Source organism: Ochotona princeps, chromosome 9 (assembly GCF_030435755.1).
Source record: "Ochotona princeps isolate mOchPri1 chromosome 9, mOchPri1.hap1, whole genome shotgun sequence".
Taxonomy (NCBI): Eukaryota; Metazoa; Chordata; class Mammalia; order Lagomorpha; family Ochotonidae; genus Ochotona; species Ochotona princeps.
The window spans coordinates 79800394-79827917 of NC_080840.1; the positions used below are offsets into that span (position 1 = coordinate 79800394).

The 27524-nt window shown below is 43.0% G+C and overlaps 1 protein-coding gene and 1 long non-coding RNA gene across 2 annotated transcripts in view; one reads left to right on the forward strand and one right to left on the reverse strand.

Moving 5' to 3' along the window:
- LOC131481177 (uncharacterized) overlaps window positions 1-16600 on the forward strand; it is a 42025-nt gene extending 25425 nt beyond the window's left edge. Inside the window, exons 3-4 of the long non-coding RNA XR_009246114.1 lie at window positions 16271-16397; window positions 16530-16600. This is a non-coding gene — a long non-coding RNA (uncharacterized LOC131481177). The remainder of the gene's footprint in view (window positions 1-16270; window positions 16398-16529) is intronic.
- LOC131481127 (zinc finger protein 570-like) overlaps window positions 1-27524 on the reverse strand; it is a gene marked incomplete at its 3' end in the record, with an annotated part of 533548 nt that overhangs the window by 458608 nt on the left and 47416 nt on the right. The gene's annotated exons all lie outside the window — the stretch shown is intronic.

A 27524-nucleotide genomic window follows, 5' to 3' on the forward strand; every position in this document is an offset into this window, starting at 1 on the left:
TTTCTTCATTAATCTGTATTTCAAAATTTTCCTTTTTCTACTCCTAGACATGGCTTCTTATTTTTTTGAGAGTTGGAGGTCAGTGCTTAGGATGCTATTTGACATTTTAGTTGTTATTGTTCAGGCGTTGGCCATGTAAAGTGAAAACGTTTGATTTCTATATTTCTTTGAGGTTGTTTGGTTCTTTCTCTTTGGCAATAGGAAGTATAGTTACAAATAAGAGTGAGCTTTGGTTGCCATAAAAATAAGCTCCAGAATTTGTGTCTTGAGTTACAGTAATTCTTTTCTTATGGTTCTTTTTTAAAATTTTATTTTGATGATGTTTACAAAGTTGAGAAGGGAGCATGCATGCACATGTGGATACGGATTAAGCTAGGAAGGATTGAGAATTAGGGGAAAGTGGATGAGACCATTGTTTCCCAAATTTTCTTCTTTTTGTGTCTGGGGGATGGTGGAGAGAAGGAGAAAAGCCACTCCCAGAATCCCCACAATAGAACCTTGGGTTGTGAAATGTCCATGTGATTTTCTAGGGTCCCGGCTGAGGAGCATGCTCTGAGGGTTCCGTTCAAGTGGTTTCCATAAGAAATCCTCCCACGGTCCATTGGTTGACATTCCAACTAGTTTCCATTCAGCCAGATCTTTAGTGTCAACGCTTGCCTGGGGTAGTTGTCCAATCTTTTCTACCCTCCTTCATGTGTAGGCTCCAACAGACTGCCATATCCCCTATGTGCATCTGAGCATGTTCATTCAGCAAATGAGGAGGCCCAGTTCTGATACATGAACTCCAAAGTTAATGCACAGATTCCACATTTGTCTAAATTTGTGGAGTTCTGTGTCCATTGCATCAGTGGTCAGTATACCTGAAGAAACTCTCTGAGGTGATCATAGACTTGTGTTTGTACTTGCCAGTATGGGGTCAGCTCAGTCTGTCACCCACATCAGCCTATGCACACACATGTGATTGCAGTTGCTGGATAAGTTTTGTCTCCAGTCCCATCTCTTATGCAAACCAGTGGATGCTGTGGTGGAGCCCAACTGTGCTCATCCCACATTCAGCTCTCATGTACACCAGTTGGGAACTGCATCCCAATCAAAATGACACCCTATAACGCCTACTAGGTCTGCCCCCGCTATGCTTCCTTTGCTTGTTGTTTTGAGCAGCAGACTGCTCTGTGCTGCAGCCTGGACCAGTGTGTCCTGTTCCCAATCCCAGTATTCATGAGTGTCAGAGGGTTCCATGGTCATGTGTAGCTCAGCTCTTTACAACTCTCAGCTCTTGAGCCAGCCTTCAGAAATTACAGTTCCACAGGTTGAGCCCTCATACTCCCCACAGGATCTACCCCCAAACCTAGTTCTTATGCATGCCTGTGGGTATCATGGTCCAACTTAACATTATCTGCCCCTTCTATGAAACTCATTGGCAGTAGTGTAACCTTTCCCTGCCAGACAAGTCCCCAGCCCTACCTTAAGTGTGCACTGGTGGGTGGTGGTAGTCCATGTTAACCATCCCAGCTCAGGTCTCCCATGTGGGCATGTATACTCATCTGACCCAGAAATTTCCTCAGTTATAGCTTCCAAACCACTAGGTGTTAGCCCCCTCATTTACCTGCAAGCCAAGTGGCTTTTGTCAGTAGAAGTTCTTCAGAAGTCATTCCTCAGCTGCAACGTACTACTTCAGTGGTCCTGCCTCCCACACATCCCCCTTACCCCTTCTCCTGAGCAATCTGCAATTCCTGCTCCTGGAATCAAGCATCCCAGCCTAGCTGCTTTAATGCAGCTTCAGACATCCTGGCCATTGCTGAGAGCGTAAACGTGAGCTTGTACCCAGTGTCACGTCTTGGCTGGTGGTGGGAGGAGGGGCATAGCCCAGCCTGGCTACTTGAAGGCAGCTTGAGCCATTCTGGCCTGGGCTATGTGCCAAACTGGATCCTGGACCACAATGGCCAATTTTGGCTGAGGTGAGGGCACAGCATGGTCTGGCTGCTTAAAGGCAGCTTGAGCCATTGTGGCCTTGGCCTGTGTGCAAACAGAACCCTAGCCCCACTGGCCACTTTAGTCTAGTTGGGGGAAGGAAAGAACAGGGCCTGGCTGCTTGAAGGCAGCTTGATCCATCCTTGCTTGGATTGCTTTAATGAAGTACATTGCAATGGATAAAGCGGTATATCATTGTGGTTGCCATTTTCATTCACTTAATGATCAGTCATGCTGAAAATCTCTTTGTGCTAATTAATTAGCCCTTTGATTATCTTCTTTGTAGAAATATTTTTAGTTCTTTGTCCATTTTGGTATCTGTTTTTATTGGTTTTGAGTCTCAGGATTTTCCCGCCAACATGCCCAAAACCACCAAGGGGATGAGGTGTCAGTGTTCTTGGGCTGCAAGAACCACTGGGGATAGTCTGAGGGAGCATGTCCATTTATTGTAAAGTGAGCACAACTCACTAGGAAGAGAGATAGCAGAAGGGCAGTCCCAGACAGCCCTCCCACACAACAATGACACTGTAATTGGCTAGAAGACATGTCTGTCCCTTTAGAACCTCCAGTCATGTCACAGGTCAAGTACTGCAAACACGGCTCTAAGCCATGCCTCAGGTCATAGGCAGGTAGGTTGTTAGTCATGCCCACCAGGTAAAATTTGAGTTGACAGTCATACTTATATTGTAATAATGCTTATTTAATTTGTGACTGATGCACAAATTAAAGGAAGATTGTCCTGTAACTCTACCATGCGTTGAGCTTAATAACATTTTTAGTGTCCCAACTATGTTTAGTATTGGTCTAACAATTCTTAAGCTCAGCCCACACTGAATGTGCTGTAATGTGTGAAGAAGAGTGAAATCTTGATGACTACAAATAAAAGTATAATGCCATTGTTAAGGTACAATTTGCTAAATATGTTTTCTCCTTTATATTGATTAGAAACTCAGTTTTACACAAAGAAGGAGAGACAGATCTTCCATCCCCTTGTATAATCCCAAAGTGGCTGCAGTAGCCGGAGCTGCCAGAGCTGAGCCAATCTGAAGCCAGGAACTTTTTCCAGGATTCCCACTCATTTGCAGAGTCCCGTGGCTTTGGGCCTCCTAGTCTAATGCTTTCTGAGGCCACAAGCAGGGAGCTAGATGGGAAATGAACAACCAGAATATGATCCAGTTTCATAAGAAGAAGAAATAGAAAATTTGGAAACAATGATCACATAAACTTTTCCCTAATCCTTGAACCTTCCCACCCTGATCACATATGTAAACATCATTCACAATAAACATAGAAAATTCACACACACATATATATATATATATATATTTTAAAGATTTATTCATTTTATTACAAAATCAAATATACAGAGAGGAAGATCTTCCGTCCGATGATTCACTTCCCAAGTGAGCCACAATAGCCTGAGCGTGCGGATTCGAAGCCAGGAACCAGGAACCTCTTCCAGGTCTCCCATGCAGGTGCGGGGTCCCAATGCATTGGGCTGTCCTCGACTGCTTTCCCAGGCCACAAGCAGGGAGCTGGATGGGAAGTGGAGCTGCTGGGATTAGAACCGGCGCCCATATGGGATCCTGGGGCGTTCAAGGTGAGGACTTTAGCTGCTATGCCATGCCGCCAGGCCCCTGTATATATTTTTTTGAGAGGCAGATATACAGAAAGAAGGGGGCACAAAGACTCTCCATCTACTCTCACTCTGAAAGAGTTGCAGTGGAAGGAGTTGAGCTGATCAGAAGCCTGGAGTTTCTTCTTGACCTAGGACACAGGTTCAGGGTCCCAAGGCTTTGGGCTGTCTTTTACCTCATTCCCACACCACAGGCAGGGCACTGGCTAGGAAGCGGATTAGCCAGAACACACACTGGCACCTCTATGGCATGCAAGGTGAGGGCTTTCACCCCTAGGCTATTGTGCCAGGCCCCTTTTCCAATTTCTCTATCTCTGGTTTTCAAATAAATAAATGATTCGAAAACAGGGAAACAAAAAATCCCAAATCTAAGTAAAAGCCATGTTTCATTAAGAAATATTAGTTTTTTTTGTTTTTTGTGTTTTGATAGAGAGATTGTACTCGTATAATAAGCTTTTTGGATTATTAGGGTTTCTCTATCCCTTTGTTTTTTCAAGATTTATTTTTATTTTTATTTTTATTGCAAAATCAGATATACAGAGAGGAGAGGAGACAGTGAGGAACATCTTCGATCTGATGAATCATTGCCCAAGTGACAGCAACAGCCGGAACTGTGCCGATCCAGAGCCAGAAACCAGCAGACTCCTCCTGGTCTCCCACGTGGGTTCAGGTTGCCCAAGCTTTGGGCCATTCTCGACTGCTTTCTCTGGCCACAAGCAGGGAGCTGGAAGGGAAATGGAGCTGTGTTGATTAGAACTGGTCGCCTTATGGGATCCTGGTGCTATCAAGGCAAGGACTTTAGTTGCTAGGCCACCATGCCTGGCCCTCTATATCACTCTTAATTATTTGTCAAATATCAGGACACAGGAAGTTCCATGTGTTGTTCAAATTGGGAACTTTATCTTTAAGCTCCATGTGACCTTAACAACATAAACATTCTCTGTTGGTTAAAGAAATGATCAAAGGACTTCAGCAGATTGTCTTCAAAATGACTTACATTTGGGAAATGTAAGTCAACATCACAGTGAGGCATCACAACCCTGTCAGAATGGCTATTATTTATTGGAACAAAGGGTAAAAAATACTGGTAAGGAAGTAAAAAATGAGAATATTTATACAATGCTGATGGAGTTATAGATTAAGTCAGCACATGAAAAATAGTATAAAATTTCTTAAATGTTTAGAAATATGATTGCTGGTTCCAGCATGGTAGCCTAGCAGCTAAACTCCTTGCCTTGAATGTGCTGGGATCCCATATGGACACTATTTCTAATCTCTGCAGCCCTGCTTCCCATCCAGCTCTCTGCCTGTGGCCTGGGAAAATAGTCAAGAATGGCACATAGCCTTGGACTTTACACGTGCATGGGTGACCCTTAACAGCTCCTGGCTCCTGTCTTCGGATTGGCACAGCACCAGCCATTGAGATAGCTTGGGCATTGAATCATCGGATGGAATAACTTGCTCTCTGTAGCTCTTTGTCTCTGTATCTGACTTTGCAATAAAAACAAAAAAAACTTTTGTAAAATGATTAAAATTTTTAAAAGCTTACATAAAATTAAAAGTATTAAATGTAAATGAGATTACTGTAAGTCTGAGTAATCTCACTACTGGTTGTATTTTCTGAAAGTTATGAATATATTGTGTAAAAGAGATACCATCGATATCAAGATGGTGGAATAGGGTAAGGACACGTTTATACAGATGGAAAAACATTCAATCAGGATGAAGCAGAGAGGACATATTTCAGGTTGTAGGAAAGGACAGAACAACAGCAGAGGGGTACCTGGATACTGACAGACACAGGAAAGCAGTGGACACAACGGTGTGGTATTGCAGAGACTGATATTCCAGCACGATGATCTGAACTCCACAACAGCCGGAACTCCACCAGCAACCAGGTGGGAAGGGACTTTCACTGGGAGCTCCAGTGGTGAACCCAGACAAAGAACTGTCCATCCTGCTGGTCCATTTGATTTGACCAGGAGCAGAGACAGAGCAGCAGATCTCAGATGGGCAGTATGAGAACAGAGTGGATTTCACAGCCCAGTCAGCCCCCTAGAGCTGAATTGGGCGCCATTTTCTGTAAAGAGGAAAGAGCAAGGGAGAGGACGGAGCATGCACTGAGCTGGGAGTGAACTCATTTCTGTCTCAGTGAACTGCAACGACATGGCATTCTGCGGGTTCCACCCAGGGCAAGTGTGGGATAGCCCTCGGATCTGATGGCCAGCAAATCAAGAACCTTAGTGGTTGTACATCAGGCGCCATTTTGGGCACTGTGGCAATAGCTTTGGGACTGCAGGGGACAATAGTCCCCTGCGCATGTGCTGATCTCACGAGAACTTGCTGACGTCCGTGATTGCACTGATCCCACAGGAAAATAATACTGACTGCGGCATCGTACCGGCCAAAATATGTCCATGTGGCACCCAGACCTAACGTCCAACAGGTTCCGACAAGATCAGCACCAACAACAACCTAACTAGATAGGACACCTGGTGTCTCTCTAATCCTGGGACCTGCTCCAACTGAAAGTGGGAGAAAGGTTGCAGAGACAACGGTGAAGCTTCAGCACGGTATCACAGGAGGTGAAGAGTGGTGAGACAAGAGCTGGGGCTGTGGAGACCATGGTGGAAATCTGACGTAAGAACCCAAACCTGGAACTCACTGGAGGTTGTGGCACAAGTGGCTGAAAGCAAAAAGGTGTGTACCAACTGCAATAAGTAAAATCGCATTGTAGACCTGTGGGTGACACAGCTTAGAAACCTATCCCAAGAAGACTCTGCTAACCAGAAGTACAATGATCAAAAGCAAAAGGAGAGAAAAAGGCACAATGAATATTACTGAAAACTCCCCTGCAAAGGAGCAAAACCCTATGCCAACCTCAGAATTAACTGAGGAAGACATTGAGAAAATGGGGCACACAGAATCCATAAGACTCATTTAAAAGATTCTGATTAACAAGGAGAAGCTCATGCAAGAGTTCAAAGACTTTAAGGCAGCAATAAAGCAAATCAAGGCTGATATATCAGAAATCAAGAACACAGTGGAGCAAATTAAGAGTACAGTGGAGAGTCTCCAAAACAGAATGAAGCAAGCGGAAGAAAGAATCTCAGAATTGGAAGGTATTTCCTGTCATCAGTGGGAAGCAAATAAAAAGCTGGAGGCAGAGCTGGATCAGGCCAAAAAAAGTATTCAAGAATCAAAAGACACTATTAAGGGGCCAAATATAAGAGTTATGGGAGTCCCAGAAGGTGCAGAAAGAGAAGCTGAGTTTGCAAATGTATTTAATGAAATAATAAAGGAAAATTTCCCTCATCTAGAGGAGGAATTTGGAAACAAGTTCCAGGAGGGGCACAGAACTCCCAACAGGCTTGATCAAAAGTGATCTTCACCACGACATATAAGCTTCAAGCTCTCTTCAATTGAACATAAGGAAAAAATCCTTAAATGTGCACGTGAAAAAAATCAGTTGACATATAAAGGAAAGCCAATTAAACTCACAGGAGATCTCTCACAGGAAACTCTACAGGCAAGAAGACAATGGAGTGACATATTCCAGACTCTAAAAGAAAAAAAATTTCAGCCCAGGATAACATATCCAGCAAAGCTTTCTTTTGTCTTTGAAAACGAAATAAAATTCTTCCACAGTAAAGAAAAGCTAAAGGAACTTGCCTCTTCCAAACCTGCCCTACAAGGGATACTTCAAGATGTTCTCTTCACAGAGAAGAGGAATAGCACCTACCAAAACCAAAGGCAAACGGGAAGAATATCCCAATAAAATGACAACAGAAGACTAAACCAATGAACAACCATTCCTAAAATGAGAGGACCAAAGTACCACCCATGTATATTAAACTCTGAATGTAAATGGCTTAAGCGCAATCAAACGTCATAGATTAGTATACTGGATTAAAAATCAAAACCCATCTGCTTATTGTCTGGAGGAGACTCACTTCAACAAAGATCAGCAGAAACTATATCACATGAGTTTTGTTGTTTTCTGTTGTTTTCATCTCTTCAGAACACTTCCTTCTGATTAAATCATTCAATGACTTGTAGATCATGGCATCATTTTCTTTTCTTTTTTTTTTTATAATCTATTTTATTGTGTTGTTGACAATCTTTACATAGTTAATTACAGTTAAAGAAAGAAAGAAAGAAAAAAAAAAAGGTTCAGGGGGATAGGGAAGTGGGTAATACTATTATGTCCACATTGTTTCCATCTTGTATCTGAGGTAAAGGGGGACATTGAGGGGGAAGCCCCACCCAGTTTCCCGCCCACCCCGAGTCCCGGATGTGGGGCATGCTCTGAGATATGTGCTCGAGTGGTGTTAATAGTTCTCCGGTTATGAATCGCTGCCAGTTTCGCTCGATGAGGTCGTCCACTGATTGATATGGTCCATCATAAAGTCTCCATTTGCCCCATATATCGCTGCCAACATATAGCTGAGATGAATGATTGATCTGCTCTGTCTTCTGTCTTTTCTTGACTAGAGTTCTGAGTCCAGCAGTTCAATTAGGGAGATCTCCAAAGAAACTTTGAGGTATTCCCAGACTAGTTTCTTGTATGTTCTAGCAAGCACAGGGCCCGGCACAGTCCATCACCACGATCAGCTGGTGGTTGCAGTTGCTGGGTTGGTTCTGTTTTCAGTCCCGAGTTGCGCTGGAACCAATGGGTGTTGCAGTCCAGTCTGGTTCTGCCCAGCACGTACTCGGCCCTCACACAAACCAGTGGGGGCTGCAGCCTAGTCGGGGCGACCCACAATAACCCCCACCAGGCCCGCCCCCTACCCTGGTTTGCCAGTATGTGTAGCAGAAGACCAGTCTGTCCCCCATCCCATTTGGCTCTTGTACGTGTCAATGGGTATTAAAGCTTAGTTCTATCTAACCAACTCAACCATCCAGCCCTCACGGGTGTTGTTGAGTGCCTCTCTATCTAGCCATCCCAGCCCCCGTCCCAGTCTTCATGCCCTCCCACGGGAATAGTGACCCAAGAAGGGGGAACCCACTTTTTCCCTCCCAGGTCTCTCTGTCCCGGTTTATGCACTCTTTAGGTGGTTCTGTGATTTGACTTGACAGAATTAGTCCCCAGTGCCAGCTTCTGCGGCTATGCCCAAACATCCCTCACCCACTCTTATTTATGCTTGCACCAGCAGGGATAATCAGCCCAGCCTGGCTTTTCCCTGATCTAGTCCACATGCAGCGCACAGGTGTTGTAGCCTTGCATAGTCTAGTCTGTCTCTGTCCCAGCCCACGCTCTCCATTGGGAGTAGCTGTCCGGCGAGGGAACCAGCCCCTTAATCCCCCCGCCAGTTCTGCCCCTCCCTTCCTTCCTGGATCTCATGTGTGCTGGTTGGGTGCTGCATTCATATCCAGTACAGGCAACCACGCCCTGGCATTCCATAATGTGTACTGGTTTTGTCGCGACCAAACCCGGCTCATCCCACACTCTGATCTGGTGATCGGATTTGCCAGTGGGTGATACGGACTGATTCAGCCTGGTCTGCTCCTGACCCATGCTGAATGTGTGCCAGTGGGAAACTTTCCATGGCCTATTCTGGACTGTTTCCTATCATGCTTCTTGCGCTTACCTGCAGGGACTGTGTCCTGCCAGAGGAGTTGCCCAGGTTCCTCCATCAGATCCCCTCCCAAAGGCAGGTTTTGCGCATGCCAGGGGGTCCTTGAGCCAACCCAACTCAGTTCACCTCCTGCCCTAGCAGGAACAGTGGCTTTTCCTGGCTGGCTTTCACCCCATTCTGGTTCTTGTTGTTGGATGTTTCAGCCCAGCCCAGCCATGGCTTGTCCATACCCACATACAGCTCACGCATGGCTCAGTAGGGGGTTGAGACCCAGCCTAGTCAGTCCCACATCTACCCCCTGGTTCTCCATGCCACCAGATGGTGTTGGGGTCTGAACTGGCCTGGTGCATCCAATCCCAGCCCACACTAGTGCCTCGGGTGACTGCAACTGTTTCCTAGATAGAACGCAGCTCCAATTCTAGCACATACGCCCCTTGGTGGGAACCTCAACCTAGTTAGGGTGTCCCGTTACCTCCCCAATTGGGCTTGTTCCTATCTGTAAATCATGCACCTGCCCGTGGTTGCTCTGGGGACCAGTAGGTGCAAGAACCTAGCTCGGTATGACTTGTGTTCCATGCTGGTTTCTAGTTTTGCTTGTAAACAAAGGTTTGTTCAGTCCTGCCCAGTACATTACGGTCCATTACCAAGTTACACATTTTGGAGCTACTATGCCCTGCTAGTCTGATCCCCAAATTTGGATGGCATGTTCACCAGCGAGAGCTATGACTCGCCAGGGGAGCTTCCCAAGTACCTCCACTTGATCCACTCCCAAACCCAGTTTACATACATGCCATTGGTTTTTAGGCCAGTGCCCGGTGTACTCTGGCCTCCCATTTGGCCTTGTATGAGCTGGTGAATGTTGCAGCCCGGCCCACCCCACAGTCTATTCAGGATGCACATTTGGGTGCTGCTGCCTTGCCCAGTCCAGTCTATGGTGGATCCCTTTACCTGTGATTGATGGCAGGCTCCTTGGTCACACCTAGCTTAGTCCATAACCACCTAAAATTTAGGTTTACCAGTGGGGCCAAACTTTCTATAGGGTGTGGCCCACACATCCTGCACAGAGTCCACCCCAGTATAAGGTTCTAGAGTGCTAGTTAAAATTATGGACCTGCCTAATGTGACCAGTCTCCTGAACCAACATCATGTCAGGCAAAAAAAATCCTGCTAGACAACCCGGGGTTTATCTTTTGCATTATAGGTGTTCAAAGCTCAGCATTATTGAGTGATTAGAAGTTCTCCAAAAGAAGAGTTACTGGCGTTGGGAATCTTTAGGATTGACTCAGAACCCAGAAACAGTGGGGTCACCCTAGAGCTATCTAAGCAGCAATTCGGACATCCATTACCCCAGAGCTTCCCGGCCGGGCGGCCAGCAGACAAAGCCTGGCACCACATGGTGCACTGGCCGCCCTTGATGAGGCCGAGGACTCGTTCACTGTCTTGCGGCAGTGTCTTTGGCGTGAGCCCCCAGCATTGGGTCCGACCCGGCAGGGGCACCCCCCACAGCCACCACACTGTGAGGAGCGGCAGTTGCCCCCGAATCCCAAGGCCCGAACCCCTCCCAGACTCACCTAGCTGCCAGATATTAGCAGCTGGGTGGAGCTAGGAATTTTAAGCCAGTTCCCAAGTTTCCACATGGTGCACTTACCCTGAGGAATGAGCTCTCTTGGGTCCTGGATGAGGCTGAGGACTCGTTCACTGCCTTGCGGCAGTGTCTTTGGCGTGAGCCCCCAGCATTGGGTCCGACCCGGCAGGGGCACCCCCCACAGCCACCACACTGTGAGGAGCGGCAGTTGCCCCCGAATCCCAAGGCCCGAACCCCTCCCAGACTCACCTAGCTGCCAGATATTAGCAGCTGGGTGGAGCTAGGAATTTTAAGCCAGTTCCCAAGTTCCCACATGGTGCACTTACCCTGAGGAATGAGCTCTCTTGGGTCCTGGATGAGGCCGAGGACTCGTTCACTGTCTTGCGGCAGTGTCTTTGGCATGAGCCCCCAGCATTGGGTCCGACCCGGCAGGGGCACCCCCCACAGCCGCCACACTGTGAGGAGCGGCAGTTGCCCCCGAATCCCAAGGCCCGAACCCATGGCATCATTTTCTTCAAGAAGGTTCTTGATTTTCATTTCTTCAGCTACACATTAGTCATTTAGTAACATGTTATTTAACTTCTTGATCTTGTTAATTTCTTTTTCTCCCAGATGTTGATTTTGTTTTGTGGCTCTTCATGTAAGGGGATGTATAGTAGCTGTGTAATGGAGACTGTCATATCTAGTAACATGTCATTTAACTACAGGCATTGTAAATTTCTATTTTTCTTTTCATTGTTGATTTTGTATCACGACTTTTCATTTAAGGGAATGTACTGCAGTTGTGTAATGGAGACTGTAATATCTAGTAACATGTCATTCAACTTCATGGCATTGTAAATTTCTATTTTTCTTTCTATTGTTGATTTTGAATCATGACTTTTCATTTAAGAAGATGTATGGTAGCTGTGAAATGGAGACTAACATTCAGATGTGAGGATGTAGTGTGGCATGTATTGCTACTTTCAGACAAAGATGGACTTACAATGAAACTGTTTACTATAACTTGACAAGAGGATTCTGGACTCTCTCCCATTGTCCGTGCCCACAATGATGGACATATGACTGTGTATGAAGAACTTTATGTTAGTAATGATATAGCGGAACTTGTGGAGGAGGGGATAAGGGAATATGACACAGTATTATAAAATAATAACAATAATAAAAATGTATTAAAAAAGATACCATCTTTTTTATAACAGCACTATTCATAATACACAAGATGTGGAATGAATTGAGGTGTCCATCATTAGATAATTGTGTGAGGAAAATGTTTATCTGTGTACAACGGGCTGTTAGTCATTTGTGGAAACAAAATTCTGTGTATTATACCAAAATGAGTGTAACTAGAGGCCAAGATCTTGAGTGAAATATTCTAAACACAGATATACAAAAATGAAATTGTTTTGTAGAGTAGCCAAAAAAAAAATAATGAGCAACAACAAAAAGGGGGTACCAGTGGTATATATCAGTATTGCTGCAAACATGATTTGTCACTTTTGATTTATATGTTTGTTACATAGCGAAGGATGATATTCTACCCTAGTTTTAATGATCCGTGTCTGTAAATTGTAGAATTGAAACTTTTTTATTTCATTATTTTTATACTACTTATCTATTAAATCAGTCATCTTACTATTGTTTTAATCACTTAATGGAAAATTAAGATCTTGAGTACAATGTGAATTTAAAACATGTTATTTCAATTGTTTAAGAGAATAACAGGGGAGTGGAGTCAAGATGGCCAACGGAGTTAGACTGATGTGACCGAGGGCCCTAAAAGTTAGGGATGGGAGCAGCCTAAAGTGAGCCTGAAAGGAAAAGAACCATGGGGAGCACTGTGGTAAATCCCCCAGTGCAGCCATGCTTGAGAAATGTGGCACACAGCAGTAAAACAGTTGTGAATGACTAGGATCAGCAATGTGAGAAGGACAAGGAAGGTGCCCCTGGCTGCAGAGACTTGAGCGAAAGGCATTGTCTGTCCTTAGCAGGAGGTGAGGGGCAGGCGGATCTTGGAAACAAAACATGGTGAAGGGTGCCTGAACTAAGCAATTCATGGTAGGCTTGGATTAGGACAGATGGGTTGGAGAGGGTGACTAGGCACAGAAACAAAGAACCTGGGCAAACCTGGGACCTGGAACTCCGCAGAACTGGGTGGCACCAATTCCAGGGCCACGAAAACTCCACAGAAGGGAGATCCAATAGCTACTGCAAATATTGCCCTGTTTTAAGGAGCCCACAGTACCACAGACTGAAGAAGTAGGGGGAGGGGAACCCAGGCAGCACAAAGAAGGGAAAAAAATCCAGGTCAGCACTACGTGGCAGATGAGGTCAGGGATTAGAAGCCAGCAATATCAGATCACATAGATATGGGGCAAGGTAACAGGAAAAGAAATGAGTCAGAGGAAGGAGCCAGTGCCACCCAAAAAGTCATCAAAAGGCCTGGTCAATCACAGAGATGACAGATGAAGAAATTGATGACCTATCAGACAAGGAATTCAGGAAAAATAATTATAAAACTCTTCAGAGACAATGAAAACTGATGGAAGGAGCTTATGGAGTTCAAAAGCCACATGAACACAGAAACAAAACTAGTCAAAAAATGAGTTCTTTGACTTGCAGTACAGAGTTGAGAGCCTACCCAACAGAATTAATGCAGCAGAAGACAGCATGTCCGAATTGGAAGATTCCCAGAATGAAAATAGGCAGAACATCAATCAGCTGGAGAAATATTTGAACAAGGCCAATAAGGCTATACAGGAAATGAATGACAACATCAAGAAGTCGAATATCAGAATCATAGGCCTTCCAGAAGGAGTGGAAAGAGAGATAGGTATGTAGTGCTGCTCGATGAAATTATACAGGACAACTTCCAAAACATTTGGAACATGAACCCAGCCCAAATCAGGAAGGTCAGAGAACCCCCAACAGATTTGACCCAAAGAGATCCTCATGCTGACATGTGGTACTCAAACTCCCCTCCACGAATACAAAGAAAGAATTCTGAGACTAGCACGAAGCATAGACAAGCTTACGTTTAGGTGCAGACCAGTCAGGATCACTGCTTTCTTCTCAGATCAAATGCTTCAAGCAAAGAGAAAATGGAATAAAGTCTTTCAAATCCTGAAACAGAACAACTGTCAACCAACAATAATGTACCCAGCAAAGGTCTCATTTGTATTTGAGAATGAAATTAGATACTTCCATAGCAAGGAGAAACTGGAAGAATATGCCAGCACAAAGGTAGTCCTACAAAATCTCTTTATAAATGTGCTAATCCCAGAAAAAGAAGAAGGGAACCATAAGCAAGGATGGCACATGGGAAGACTTCCCCACTGAAGTCCACGCAAGGAAAGACAATCAGATAACAACACCCACAGAAACACGCACATGGCAGGACAAAATCGCAGTGTCTCAGTAACAACTCTTCACATAAATGGCCTAAAGCCATCAGTCAAAAGACATAGATTAAAACATTGGATCAACAAACAGGACCCAATTGTCTGTTGCCTACAAGAGACACATCTAATCAGAAAATATGCTAAGAAACTGAAACTGAAGGGATAGGAAAAGATATTTCACGCCAGTGGACGAGAAAAAAAGGATGGTGTAGTGGTCCTGATTTCAGATATTGCAGACTTCAATGTGACAAACATCAAAAAGGACATGGAAGGGCATTTGATATTGTTGAAAGGAATGATCCATCAGAAAGTGATTACCATCCTTAATACGTATACCACAAATTCAGATGCACCCAGGTATGTGAAGCAATTACTTATAGACTTATAGGGAGATACAGATAAACATAAAATAATCATGCCATATGTGAACACCCATTAACATCAATAGACAGATCAATGAGACAAAAGCTCAACAGAGAAACTACAGAGCTAACACAAACAATGGAACAACTGGACTTAGTAGACATTTATATAACCTTATATGCCTAGGCCGCAGGTTTTACATTTTTTGTCAACAGAACATGGAACCTTCTCCAAGACAGATCACATGATAGGACACAAAGCAAGTCTAACTAACTTCAAAACAGCTGGAATCATACCATGCACCTTCTCAGACCACCATGGAATGAAATCGGAAATCAAAAATTCAAAATGTCCCAGGAAATACATAAACTCTTTGAGGTTGAGCAATATGCTATTAAACAAAGAATGGGTTCGAGAAGAAATTAAAGAAGAGATAAGAAAAATTTATGGAAACCAATGAAAACTCAGATACAACATTCCAAAACTTGTGGGACACCACTGAAACAGTGTTATGTGGTAAGCTCATTTCAATTGGTGCTCATGTCAAGGCCCAAGAAAGGCACCAAATACTGGAATTAAGCACACACCTCCAGGAAATGGAAAAACAGTAGCAGAATGACCCCACAAACAATAGGAAACTAGAAATTATCAAAACAAAGGAGGAGATAAACCAAATAAAAATAAAAAACTATGCAAAATCAATGAAACAAAAAGCTGGTTTCTTGATAAGATAAATAAAATAGACACCCCACTGGCCCAACTGACAAAGAAAAAAACAAGAGAAAGTGAGAATTAGCAGCATCAAAGATGAAAAAGGCAACATAACAACAGATGCTGCAACCCTAAGGAAATAATCAAAAATTACTACAAGGAACTGTACTCCAATAAATCAGAAAACCACCAGGAAATGGAAAGGTACCTAGACTTCCACCACTTACCAAGGCTTACCTCAGAGGCAACAGAAGACTGAGCAAACCCATAACCAAAGCAGAGATAGAGTCAGTGATTAAAGATCTCCCAACAAAGAAAAGCTCAGGCCCAGATGTCTTCAACACAGAATTCTACAAAACATTCCAAACAGAGCTAACTCCAATCCTCTACAAGCTCTTCAAAATAATAGAAGAGGAAGCAACTCTTCTAAAATCATTCTATGAAGCCAACATCACTTTAATCCCAAAACTGGATAGAGAATTAACAGAGAAGGAAAATTACAGACCGATCTCCCTGATGAACACTGATGCTAAAGTTCTCTACAAAATCCTAGAAGAGCTGTGCTCCAGCCCCTCTTGGCAGTGCGCAGGGTACATTTTTAGAAGATGCAAATTGAACACACAGAGAAGAATTAAACTCAGCTTAGTATTATAGCTGCTGAGTTAATATTTTGGCTCAGTGTCAATATGATTATTTATGTTAATTTGGTTGAAAATGAGAGTGGCAATAACAGACAGAGACATATCTTCCACTTGGAGAGCTATTCTAACAATGACTTCAACAGTTCATTAGAATTAGAATCTTTACAAAAAACAACCTTTATGAGAATAAGGAATATTCTGTTGTAATATTGAAATTGCAAAAGTAACACAGCACAAGATATTTTCATTTAACTGTTACTCTGTGATGCTGTATAAATTGTAAATTAAACTACATTCATAGAAGTTGCAAATTAAATATACAGAGAATGTACTGTTAGTGTTTCTATTTAATGATCCAGAAGTGAGGAGACATGCTGTTACAGGTGTTGGTGTCATTTGAAGATGTGGCTGTGGACTTTACCCAGGAAGAATGGCAGACAATGGACAATACTCAGAGGACCCTGTATAGGGAGGTGATGCTTGAGACTTACCACAATCTGCTGTCCTTGGGTGAGTGAAACTCTGTCATACCAAAACAGAATACTTCTGTATAGATGACAAGTGAAAGAAGAGTTTATAAAGTGTGGTGGTTGGTAGGACTAATGGTGATTTTGGAAAATCTGCATCATTCTCCATTAACAGGGTACTCCATGACAAAGCCTAATGTGATCTTCAAGTTGGAGCAAGAATCAGCACCATGGACAGTGGAAAAACCTGTGAAGCAGAGACTTCCAGGTAGGTCAGCACATAATTGGCAGGGGAATTGATACATAGCTCAGTAAATGTTGACTGGAATTATATTTGATTTTTACTGAGTTTCTTCCAGAAGGATAGCTGTTGAGACACAGGCATTCTATAGTCTCCATGTATAGGTTTATTCTAGCAATTTGCCAGCCGGTCACCAAAAATCTAGAAGTATATATGGGTCTTTTCATGATCCAAACACTTGAATCACATCTGCCACCTCCCTAGATACATTTTCAGGAAGTTGTTTTTGAAGCACAGTAGCCAGGAAAAGGCAAACTAGTGATGAGATAGGGTTAAGATACCCCAAGCCTTATTTTGAATTTTATACCATATTTTCTGTCATATCCCAGTTTAAGTTAATTATGCAATCTCACATAATTGAAATTCTTATTTTAAAAAGTAAGTATTATGTTAAGGCATTAATAGATGAGATGCAACGCCTATTTAAAAATGCTCATAAATGTCCACATTTCACTAATATTAAAATGTGCTGTATCTAGATTGGCAACAAATCTCATTGGCTTCACTGGAACATTTGAAAAGAAACATTTAGATGTGATTCATAGATATGGTTACTCTGTTCCTCATTTCAGATCCCCATGGAAAGAATGAGCTGTTTGGAGCTAATCAGAAAGGTCAAGAAATAATCTTCAGGCAAGTTTTAATCACAAAATTTATATAATAACTGAAAAGAGAGCTGCATTGCCACAAAGATGCTTAGCATTAGCTCTGGCCATAATTGCAGTGCAATATGAAAGGGAAATTGTACAAAAATGAGACTTGAGAAATAGGATTTCCTTCTTTCTATTTCTTTTTTCATTTGCGGACAGTAGTTTTATTTGCAAAGTGACTAGGTGCATATAGAAAGCAGAGGGAATCAAATAGCACTTCTTGGGAGAGAGTCAGGAGATGGTGTGCCTCTTGAATGGAAACAGCAAAATTTTTCAGAAAGGTCTTAAATTTCTAAGTGTCCCCTGAGCATTTCTTGTCTGGACAGGAACCTATGAGTAAGACACTTCCCATTGTATTGGTTGTCTCTCAACCAGCAAGGAAATAGCTGCTACTACACAGCTTCAAATCTGCACCGGCCATTCTATAGCTGTTCAGCTCTCAGAATTAGGCAGCCACATGAGTGACAAAGTTGAAGAAACTGGCTTTTTCTCAACTCATGTATGAAGTGTAGAGGGGGGTCATTCAAAGGCCCACAAAAGTCATTTGTAAAGACCAAACCCGAGGGCATGGCATGGTAGCCTAGAGGCTGGCCCTCACCTTGCATGCACTGGGATTATATATGGACAGTGATTTGTGCCCTGGCAGCCCCACATAACATCCAGCTCTCTGCCCGTTGCCAGAGTCCAGCTCAAGTGAAGTTCAGAACTTGAGAAGGGTGATTGGAGTGAGCATAGAAAATAAATGGACCACTACAGTTTCAGGATCATAATAGACAATTTTAAAAACTGTCCTCTTTTTTTATACAGAAGACTTCACAAATTCTGACACCCACTTTTCACACCTGGTCAAGCAGGCATTCCTAAGGATAGTTCTGCCAATTGTTTCCCCTTGAGGCAGGATATCAGCCTCCCTAATCCTGTGGTCAAGAAGTTCTCAATAGATGGTACATGTCAATCCGTAACACATTTCTATTACAATCCTGATTCTACAACTTACTCTTTTTTTTTAATTTTTTTATTAATTATTTTGCATTATATGACAGTTTCATAGGCTTTGAGAATCCCCCCACCCCTCCCCACGCCTCTCCCCCTGGTGGATTCCTCCACTTTGATGCAGTATTACAGTCCAAATTCAATCAAGATTCTTTCCTTGCAAACATATGCCAAGCACAGAGTCCAGCTACTTATTGTCCAGATGGGTTGAACAGTTTCTTGGGGAGACCATTTCTGGTCTGAAGTTAGAGCTGGTAGAATATCATCACAGTCAATTAAGAGTCCCAATATAACATCAACAGCAATTTGCCATATTACGGAATTGACATAGTTTTGAGTAACCTGTATGTTAAAAAAAAAAAAAGCAAATCCTAACCAAGTCCTATGATTATCTCATTGACATTTCAATTTTAGTTTATATTCAGGACTGGCTGCTATATATCTTAAAATGGCTAAAAGGTACCATTCAGCTGTTTCGTGTCTATTTCATTTTAGTATTTAGCCACTTGTTGTGTTCAAGTATAATTTTGCTGATCTTGGCAGATTTTAGGATAATCTAGATTGGCTTGTAACTCTAACAAGATATTTGTCGACATTTAAGGTGCAGAACAGTTTTTTGGGGCGTTGGGTGTGCAGGATAATCCTCAACGCCATGGTGAGGAGTAACTAATCTTTGTGTCCCACCCAGCGAGGCATGAGCCAATCCACGCCAGCTCTTTCCTGTCAGATTTCAAGCTCTACTTTCTGTTGTTTGTCTATTTATTTTAGGTTTTTTTTAGTTTGTATTATTGTTTGTTTGCTGTAATGGGTTTTCGAAGATATCCCGATGGTCATTGTGAGGGAGGGCGGGGCTCCAAAGGTGGAGCCAGGTTCGGACCAGAGAACGCTCTCCTCCCTGGTCCTGAAGGACATTTATTGTTCTTCTGTTTCCGCTGACCACTCAGGGCTTCTGGTTGTCTTTCTGATGACGTTGATTTCTGCATGGTAGTGTTTGACTTCTTCCATCCCCTGCAGAAGCTCCAGTGGGGGGTGGGTGACCTCAGAGTACTCGGCCTTTGAGGGCATCCAATTCCCTGTGGCCTCCTTGACAGTTGGGATATAGTCCTTGTTGCTCATATTAATAGTTTGTGGTGAAGGTCTGGGAGTCTTCATGGTTGGCATCCAAGCTTCCTCCTTACCACCTGCTCCACTCTGGAGTGCCCCCCTGCTCCACGCACATGACCTCCTGTTAAGAGGTTGTCAGGATCGCACCTGATTCCCCCCTCATGCATTGGTATAGTAGTTTTATTGTTGTTTAGTGCCGCTTTGAGTCTGTTGTCTATGAATTACCAGATTTGATCTTGATAGGCTATATTGTACTTTTTTCTCACTTTTTTTATGGTCCTGAAAGACAACCCTGCACTCCCTCCCCAGGGTATAGTAGGTTTTACAGTTTTTTGATGTAGATCTTAAGTATTCTGACATTAATTGTTGGTTTATAGATTATAAAGCATTATCTTATTGCATTGGATACAAGTTGTTAGAGATTGCACTAATATTACAATATACAGGTACTATCTTCCAAGTTGTCATCTTTTCATCTCAGATTAAGGCAAACATGTGGCATTTAACCTTTTGGGATTGGTTCATTTCTCTTAGCATGATGAATTTCAGTTGGGCCAATTTGACCACAAAGAACTGCATTTTGTTTTTTTTAATAGCTGAGTAGTATTCCATAGAGTAGATGAACCATAGCTTTCTTATCCAGTCTTCTATTGATGGGCATTTTGGCTGCTTCTAAATTTTTGCGATTGTAGATTGTGCTGCTATGAACATAGGCATGCATGTTGGTTTCTTGTGTAGGAAATGTTTTGGATATATCCCTAGGAGTGCTATTGCTGGATCATATGGTATGTTGATTTTTAGTTGTTTGAGTATTCGCCAAACTGATTCCCATAGAGGCTGTACAAGTCTGCAGTCCCACCAGCAGTGGAGAAGGGTTCCCTTTTCCCCACAGTCTCGCCAGCAAGTGTTGGTGGTATTATGTATGTGTGCCATCCTTACTGGAGTTCGGTGGTACCTCATTGTTGTCTTCATTTGGATTTCCCTTATTGCCAGGGATCTTGAACATTTTTCCATATGCTTGTTTGCCATTTGGGTTTGTTCTTTTGTGAAATGTCTGCCCATTTCCCGTGCCGATTTCTTCAGCAGTTTGTTTGTTCTGGTGTTTCGGTTTCTCTGTGCAAAGATCTTCTCCCATTCTGTAGGTTGTTTTTTTACTTTGTTGATTGTTTCTCTAGCTGTACAGAAGCTTCTTAGTTTGATGAGGTCCCAATTGTTTATTTTGGTCTTGATTTCTACTGCTTTTGGAGTCTTTTTAGGAAGTCAGGGCCTACCCCTAAGTGTTGCAGTGTGTTTCCAACATTTTCTTCCAAAAATTTGAAGGTTTCTGGATGTAGGTTTAGGTCTTTTATCCAGTTAGATTCGATCTGGGTGTATGGTGAGAGATGTGGGTCTATCTTTTTGTTTCTGCAGGCTATCAACCAGTTGTCCCAACAGCATTTATTGAACAAACCTTTCCATTTGCTTGGGTTGTTGTCTTTTTGTCAAAGATTAATTGGCTGTATCTGTGTGGGTTTCCATCTGTTGTTTCTATTCTGTTCCACTGATCTTCCTCTCTATCTTTGTGTCAGTACCAGGCTGTTTTGATAACCACTGCCCTATAGTATGTCCATAGATCTGGTACTGTAATTCCCCCTGTTAAGTTCCTATTCTTCAGAATGGTTCTGGCTATTCGTGGTTTTTTGTGTTTCCAATTGAATCTGTGTATCATTGTTTCCAGTTCCATGAAGAATGCTGTGGGTAATTTGGGATTGCATTGAATGTATATATTGCTTTTGGTAGTATAGACATTTTGATGATATTAATTTTGCCTATCCAGCAGCATGGGATGTTGTTCCATCTTTCGAGGTCTTGTTCTATTTGTTTTTTGAGTGCTTTGTAATTTTCTTCATAAAGGTCATCTACGCTTTTGGTTAAATTTATTCCCAGATATTTCATGCTTTTCTCTGTTATTTTGAATGGTAGCTTGTTGGTTAGATCTTCTTCCATCTTGCGGCCGTTTGCGTACACTATGGCTGTTGATTTTTGTTCATTTATCTTGTATCCTGGCACTCTGCCAAATTCTCGTATGAGTTCTAGGAGTCTTTGTATTGAGTTTTTTGGTTCTTCTATGTAAAGAATCATGTCGTCTGCGAATAGTGAAAGCTTGACTTCTTTATTCCCAATTTGGATTCCTTTGATTTTTTTGTCTTGTCTTATGGCTTCTGCAATTACCTCTTGGATTATTTTGAATAGCAGTGGTGATAGTGGGCAGCCTTGTCTTGTTCCAGATCTCAGTGGGAAGGGATCCAGTTTTTCTCCATTTAGTATGATGCTGGCTTTGGGTTTTTCATATATTGCTTTGATTATATTGTGGATAGTTCCTTCTGTCCCCGCCCTGGTTAGGGTTTTTAACATAAAGTGGTGTTGAATTATGTTGAAGGCTTTTTCTGCATCTATTGATGCTATTATATGGTTTTTGTTTTTCAGTTTTTGGATGTGATGTATCACATTTATGGATTTCCTTATGTTGAACCATCCCTGCATTCCCTGGATGAAACCTACTTGGTGTGGATGGATGATCTATCTGATGTTTTTTTGTATTCTATTGGCTAGGATTTTGTTGAGAATCTTAGCGTCAACTTTCATCAGGGAGATCGGTCTGTAGTTTTCTTTCTCTGTTAATTCTCTATTCGGTTTGAGAATTAAGGTGATATTAGTTTCATAGAATGAGTTTGGAAGAGTTGCTTCCTTTTCTATTGTTTTGAAGAGCTTGTAAAGGATTGGGGTTAGCTCTGGTTGGAATGTTTTGTAGAATTCTGTGGTAAAACCATCTGGGCCTGGGCTTTTCTTTTGGGAGCTCTTTAATCACTGATTCTATTTCTGATTCGGTAATGGGTTTATTCAGGTCTTCTGTTGCTTCTGGGGTGAGTTTTGGTAAGTGGTGGGAGTCTAGGAATCTTTCCATTTCCAAGTGGTTATCGGATTTGTTGGCGTATAGTTCTTTGTAATAATTTCTAATTATTTCCTTAATGGTAGTAGTGTCTGTTTTATGTTGCCTTTTTCATCTTTGATACTGCTAATTCTTGCTTTGTCTTGTTTTTTCTTTGTCAGTCGGGCCAGTGGGGTGTCTATTTTGTTTATCCTCTCAAAGAACTAGCTTGTTGATTCATTTATTTTCTGAATGGTTTTTTTAATTTCTTTCTGATTTAATTCTTGTCTTGTTTTGATAATTTCTTGTTTCCTCTTGTTTGTGGGGTCCTTCTGCTGTTGCTTTTCCAGTTCCTGGAGGTGTGTGCTTAATTCCTGCATTTGTTGCCTTTCTTGGGCTTTGACGTGCGCGCTAATTGCAATAAACTTACCACGTAACACTGCTTTGGCAGTGTCCCATAAGTTTTGGACTTTTGTATCTGGGTTTTTGTTGGTTTCCATAAATTTTTTGATCTCGTCTTTAATTTCTTCTCTAACCCAGTGTTCGTTTAATAGCATATTCTTCAGCCTCCAGGAGTTTACATGTTTCCTGGGACATTTTGAGTTGTTGATTTCCAGTTTCACTCTGTTATGGTCTGTGAAGGTACATGGTATGATTCTGATATTTTTGTAGTTAAGTTAAACTTGCTTTGTGTCCTACCTATTATGTGGTCTATCCTGGAGAAGGTGCCATGCACTGCTGAGAAGAAGGTGTAGTCTGTGGCTTTCGGATGAAATATTCTATAGATGTCTACTAGGTCCAGTTGTTCTATTGTTTGTGTGAGTTCTGTGGCTTCTCTGTTGAGCTGCGTTGATCTATCTGTTGGTGTTAGTGGGGTGTTCAGATCTCCCAGAGTTATCGTATGTTCATCTGTGTCTCCCTTTAAGTCCAAAAGTAGTTGTTTCACGTAGCTGGGTGCATCCGGGCTAGGAGCATATATGTTAAGAATTGCGATTGGTTCTTTTGGATACTCTCTTTCAAGAAGATGTAGCACCCTTCCCTGTCCTTTTTGACATTTGTTACTTTGAAGTCCGTATCATCTGAGAATAGGACTGCGACGCCAGCCTTTTTCTCTCGTCCATTGGCATGGAATATTTGTTTCCACCCTTTCACTTTGAGTTTCCTGAAGTTTCTTCTGGTTAGATGTGTTTCTTGCAAGCAGCATATAGTTGGGTCCTGATTTTTAACCCAGTCTGCTAATCGGTGCCTTTTGAGTGATGAATTTAAGCCATTTGTGTTGAGGGTTAATATTGAGAAATTATAATTTTGCCGTGACATATGCCTGTGTTTTTGAGGATTTTGGTAATTGATTGTCGTTTCCGTGGATGAACTTTATTGAGATCTCAGATTGCCATCCTTGCTTATGGCTTGCTTCCTTTTTCTCTGGGAATAGCACATTTCTAAGGAGATTTTGTAGAGTTGGTTTTGTGTTGGCATATTCTTCTAATTTCTCTTTGCTGTGGAAGTATCTAGTTTCGTTCTCGTATTCAAATGAAATCTTTGCTGGGTAGAGTATTCTTGGTTGACAGTTGTTCTCTTTCAGTACTTGAAAGATTTTGTTCCACTCCCTTCTTCCCTGGAGTGTCTGTTCTGAGAAGTCGGCAGTGATTCTGATGGTCCTGCCCCTAAATGTAAGCTTCTCTTTGGTTCGTGCTAAACTTAGGATTCTTTCTTTGTATTCATTGGAGGGTAGCTTGATTACCACGTGTCTTGGGGAGGATCGTTTTGGGTCCACCCTGTGGGGAGTCCTCTGGCCTTCCTGAATTTGGATTGGATTCATGTTCTAGGTATTTTGGAAGTTCTCCTGCATAATTTCCTCAAGTACTGGTTTTATGCCTCTCTCTCTTTCCACTCCTTCTGGGAGCCCCATGATTCTGATATTTGACTTCCTGATGTTGTTGTTCATCTCCTGGATCGTCTTGGTTGCCTTGTGTAGTTGTGACTCTAGTTGGTTAATAATCTGCCTGCTTTCATTCTGGGAATCTTCCAAGTCGGATATCCTGTCTTCTGCTGCTTTAATTCTGTTGGCTAAGCTCTCAACTTTGTTCTTCAAGTCTAGGATCTCGTTTTTGAGTGATTTTGTTTCTGTGATTATGTGGTTTTTAAAATCTTTGGGCTCATCCCATCGTTTTTCATTGTCTCTGAAGAGTTTTATAATTATTTTTCTGAACACCTTATTAGAGACGTCTTCAATTTCTTCATCTGTAATCTCTGCGATTGACCAGGCTTTATGGTGGCTTTTTGGGGTGGAGCAAGCTGTGTCTATGTCACTAACTCTCTTATTCCGTCTCATATTTGTGGCCCAAGGTGTTGCTGGATTCTCACCCTTGACCTCTGTTGCCACCTAGTGGGTGGCCTGAGGTCTTGCTAGCCTAGGTTTTTGTTTTCCTTCTGGCCCAGGGAGTTTTCGTTTTTTTTGTTTCCCTTCTGGGTTTCAGGTTTCAGCGCCTTAGGTTTCAGCGACTAGGCGCTCGTCTTGTCTCTTTGATGTTTTTTTTTTTTTTGCTTTGTTTTTTTGTCTGAGGTATGGGATCTGGTGGCCCTGCTCTGCCGCCGCCTCTTTCCCCCGGCCTGGGTTGGCCCAGAATTTAATTTAGCTGTGATCCTGGGGATTTCACCCTCGCTGCCGCAGCTGCCAGCCACCGCACTTCAGGGTCCTAGCGCCCTTCCTGTACTGCAGCGTTTCGTTATGGGGGAATGTGTGTTATCCGTCCCTGTCTTTGTCTGGGTCCCGCCAAGGTTACTAATATCGCCACCAGTGCTAGAGGTTTCAGCACTCCTGCAGTCTCTAGCCTCCACTGGAGGGGCTTTGTGCAGCGACTTCCCAAAGTTGCCTATCTATATTCTCCTGTCAAAATTCCCGCAGGCCTTTCCCCTGCTTGGTTCCCAACTCACCCTTTTCCGAGGCGCTGCTGAGCCGACCGCCGAGCGCTGCCTTGGTTTTTTTGTTGTTGTTATTTTTGGTTGATTCTCCAGATTGCGTGGATTTTGTTGATTCCGCAGTGTCTTGGGAGGTTCGCACACCTGCTTATACTATTTTTAACTATACTTCCTCCTTCTTCCGGCACTCTTTGGCCCTCTCTCTCTGCCTTCCCCTCTACATCAACCCTCCATGGTCGGCCATTTTTTCCGTCTCCTATATCTTACTCTTGAATCAGTTAATGGAGGAAGTGTATCACGGAATGAGGGACCTAAAGATTAGAGAAAGAGGGAAAGAATAGATTTCCACTACATCTAGGGACTTAACATCCTTGATTAGATTATGGTCAATGTGGGAGGACATTACTAAGCATAGGTTCCTGCTACATGTAGGGACTTGACACCCTTAATTATCATGATGAGTGGGGCAGCTGAGAGAACAGGAATTGTAAAAGGCCCATTTGCTAAGACGTTATCACCAACATCGTCCTCCAAGCTCACATTGATCATAAAAAGCAACTCCACAGTGGCTGACAATGCCTAAATAGATTACAGAAATCTCTGTGGGGTTGTTGATTATGTATACAAAGGGAGGTGGAACTGCTATTCAGTTGGTTGTAGACACAGCAAATTCCTTGCAGCCTTACCTTCAATGGAAAAGTTCTCTTCACAACTTCGTGTCTTTCACACGAACTGCATGGACCTCAGCAGCCTTTGGCCTGGGAAAACTGTTGAGGACACCCCACAGGCTTGTGACTATACAGCTGTGTGGGAGACCCGTAAAATCTCCTCGTTCTTGGCTTTAAAGCTGCTCCGCTCTGAAAGTTACAAATTTTTGGGAAGTGAATCAGCACATGGAAGATCTTCCTGTGTGTCTCACATCCTCTCTGTATATCTAAATTTCCAGTAAATATAAATACAATTTTTTTTTCCTTTTCCCATTTTTTAAATTGTATTTTTGACAATCGTTACATAGTTAATTAGGGTAAAAAAGTTCCAGGGTTACTGGAAAATGGGAAAGACTATTATTTCCATATTGTTTCCTTCATATATCTGAGGTAAAAATTTTATGGGAGAAGCCCACCCAGTCTCCCACCCATCCCAGGTTTCTGATGTGGGGCATGCGCCAAGGCTCTTGCTCACGTGGTTTTGGTAGTTCAACAGGTATGAATTGTTGCCAGTCTCGCCACACCAAGCACGATGAGGTCATTGAAGAAACCACTGATTGACACAGTCCTTCATAGAGGCTCCATTTGCCCAGTTTTTCACTGGCAACGTATAGCTGAGGTAGTTGATTGACTTGTTCTGTCCTCTTGTCTTTTCATGGTTAGGGTTCTGAGTCTGCATTTCGACAGAGGAATCCCCAAAGAAACTTTGTCTGAGGTGTTCCCAGACCAGATTCTTGTGTGTACTAGCAAGCACAGGGCCCGGCACAGTCCATAAGCTCGATCAGCTGGTGGTTGCAATTGCTGGGTTGGTTCTGTTTCCAACCCTGTCTTCTACTGGAACCAATGGGTGCTGCAGTCTAGCCTGAATCCTTCCCACTTCATACTCAGCCCTCACACAAACCAGCGTGGGCTGCAGCCTAGTCAAAGCAACCCACAGTAACCCCCACCAAGCCTGCCCCCTCCCCTGGTTTGCCAGTATGTGTAGCAGACTAGTCTGTACCACATCCCATTCAGCTCTCATACATGTCAGTGGGTATTAAAGCTTAGTTCCATCTAAGCAGCTCAACTATCCAGCCCTCATGTATGTTGTTGGGCACCTTTCTGTCTAGCCACCCCTGCTCCTATTCTTGTTTCTGTGCCTTCCTGTGTTAGTGGTAACCCAAGAGGGAGGATCCCACTATTTCCCTCCCAGCCCACTCCCTCTACCGGATTATGCACTCTCCAGGTGGTTCTGTGGTTCAACTTGACAGAATTAGCACCGGGTGCCAGCTTCTTCCAGCTGATGTTGCGGCTAAGCCCAAACAACCCTCAACCATTGTGATGTAATGTACACCAGCAGGAATAATCCGCCCAGCCTAGCCTTTTCTGATCTAGTCTACATGAGGCCCACAGGTATTGTAGCCCTGCCTTGTCTGATCTGTCCTCATCCCAGCTCATGATCTCCAGTAGGAGTAGCTGTCCAGCTAGGGAAACCCCCACTCACATATTCCCCCTGCCAGCTCCGCCCCCTCCCTCCTGGTTCTCATGTGTGCTGGTTGGATGCTGTGTTCACATCTGGCATACGTCACCTCACCTTGGCATTCCGTAA